This window comes from Gracilinanus agilis, unplaced genomic scaffold (genome assembly GCF_016433145.1).
Source record: "Gracilinanus agilis isolate LMUSP501 unplaced genomic scaffold, AgileGrace unplaced_scaffold42040, whole genome shotgun sequence".
NCBI classification, from domain to species: Eukaryota; Metazoa; Chordata; class Mammalia; order Didelphimorphia; family Didelphidae; genus Gracilinanus; species Gracilinanus agilis.
Window position 1 is genome coordinate 3,662 of NW_025375846.1, and position 2,558 is coordinate 6,219.

General features: G+C 43.5%; 1 pseudogene; it reads right to left on the reverse strand.

Annotated features, from left to right (window-relative positions):
- Positions 1–695: 695 nt before the first annotated feature.
- On the reverse strand, positions 696–1,801 carry LOC123255265 (annotated as a pseudogene).
- Between the last annotated feature and the right edge of the window lie 757 nt (positions 1,802–2,558).

The window sequence follows — 2,558 nt, forward strand, 5'->3', positions numbered from 1 at the left end:
TCACTCAAGCACCCCACAAGGGGAAAGAACAGCTAAAGTACCCTCAGCTCAATTCTGTCCAAAAAAAAGTAAATAACATGAGTAAACAACATGTAGGAGATGAGGAAGAAAGAGGGAAAGAGAACGATGATGTTCAAAACCAAGATTTTCCTCCCACTTCTTAATAAGGGGAATGATTAACCTGGAGACCCCAACTAGGCTATTCTTTTTTATACAAAGAAAAAGGTGGGAATGATGGACAAACAGGCCCCAGCTAAGCAATAGGAAACTAACAAACCCCAGCCTAAGCAACAGAAAGCCAATAAAACAGTTGCCAACATCCCCACCCACCCCCGGAACATCCAATGAAGTTAATCCAAGTAGCTCACCTTCTCTAGAGACAATCAATAGGGATGACCCAAGTCATATGACCTCTAAAATCCTCTAATGCTAGAAGATTTCATGATTCTCCTACCTAGATGGGACTCCCTAGCCCCCTTCTACTGGCACTCAGCTCCCCCTTCCTGCTTCTTTTCTCCATTAAAGCTTCGCTATATTACCTTACTCTGATCTCATTGTCTCTTGGGTTGAACCCCCATCAGTTGGACTGTTCTGGGTAATACCAACTTTTGGGGAGGGGGAAGAAGTGGGGGGGGGGGAGAAGAGGCTACAGCAAGTCTAATGATAGTCACAGCCCAGGGTGCCAGTCTAAGCACTTGGAAGACACCCTCGGAGTTGAGGGTGCTGCTCTTGGCAAAATTGAACTTGTTTAGGTTCTCCTCCAGCAGAGAGGTCAGGCAACTGGTCAGTCTCACTGATGAAGCCCAGCTGCACTAGCTCCACTGGGATGTTTTCACTGGGCAGCAAGGCACAACTCAAATACCAAGTCCATTTGTTGGCAAGTTGGAGCAGTAGTGTCGGATGGTGTTGGGTTCCTTCCTCTACTGACTCAGCATTGCACAGCATCAGCACCTCCTTTCTATTCTCTACTTCAGCTGGCTCAGATGTTGGAGTCTTCCCAGACTGAAACACTACAGGTGAAGTCACCCCCTCTCATTGGGGCCGAGGCAGCCCAAACACTGTTAGGGAGAGCCCCTTTCTTACATCTTCAAGTATCCCATTCCAGAACTGGTGACTGAGAATATGAAGTCTGATAAAGTTCCCTGTCAGGTCCTGCAGGGATTTATTTCTGCCAGGACAGCATGGGTGTCCCCGTTCTTGGTCATCTCCTCCAGGGCATTTCTGCCATCAAGTGTTAGTGCCCCATGATGCAAGTAGTTTGAGTGAGGGCTTCTCAAATAGCAGAAAAGTAATTCTCTGGCTGTAGGTTGAAAAGCAGGCATTTCTGAATGAATTCTCTCTGAAGTGGGTCCTCCAGTAGTCAAATAGAACTACTAATGGCCTTCTGTGGCCCATAAGATGACCCTCCATTTCCCCGAATCTCCAGCACTGCCATCTCCCAGTGCACACATGCCAATGTGGTGATGCCACTGTTGGTGTCACATTAGTAACTTCTTCATACTCAGGGGCAAAGAAGCATAGATTCTTTCATTCTTCCCAACGGGTCTTCACATGATTATTAATGGTGTCAGAAGCCACAAAGCCAAACTTGATGAGTCCATTGTGCTGGATAAAGATGGGATCACAGACCTGGTTCCCAAGGATGACTGGGAGTCACAGGAGTGCAGGTAGCTAAGAGCAGAGAGGATCTGTATACACCACCACTTCTAAGCCTTTTTATTCATGGTCTTATGGTTTTTCTTTGTCTGCTTCAGCAACTGTTTCAGACACCAGGCGACATGTATTCTATGATAAAAATCATCCTGACAGATCCAAATATTCTGAAGGGAAATTTGGAACTATACTCAAAGGGCTCTGAAACTGCATATTCTTTGATCTGGTGATGACACTCTTGGGTCTATATCCCAAAAAGATCTTTAAAAGAGGGAAAGGAACTACTTGTAAAAAAATATTTATGGCAGGGTTTTTTTGTGGTGGCAAAGAATTGGAAATTATAGGGATGTCCATCCATTGGGAAACGGCTGAACAAATTGTGGTACATGTTGGTAATGGAATACTATTGTCCTACAAGAAATGATAAGCAAGATGATTTCAGAAAAAAGCTGGAAAGATCTGCAGGAACTGATGCAGAGTGAAATAAGCAGAACCAAGAGAACACTGTATACATTAACAGCAACAATGGACAATGATTATCTGTGAAAATTTGGCTATTCTCAGCAATGCAATGATCTGGGACAATCCTGAAAGACTTATGATGGGGAATGCTATCCACCTCCAGAGAAAGAACTGTTGGAGTCATCACTCACATTCGAGTATTTACAGTTTATTTTGAGGTTTGAATTTGCTCTTTTAAAAAAAACAAACATTTATTTATTTATTTATTTATTTTGTTTAGGATATTTTCCTATGGGTACATGATTTATGTTCTTTCCCTCCTCCTCTTCCACCCCCACTCCACCCCACCCACCCCACAAGAGCCGACAAGCAATTCCACTGGGTTTTACATGTGGTATGATTTTTTTTTAACATTTATTAATATTCATTTTTGACATGGTTAC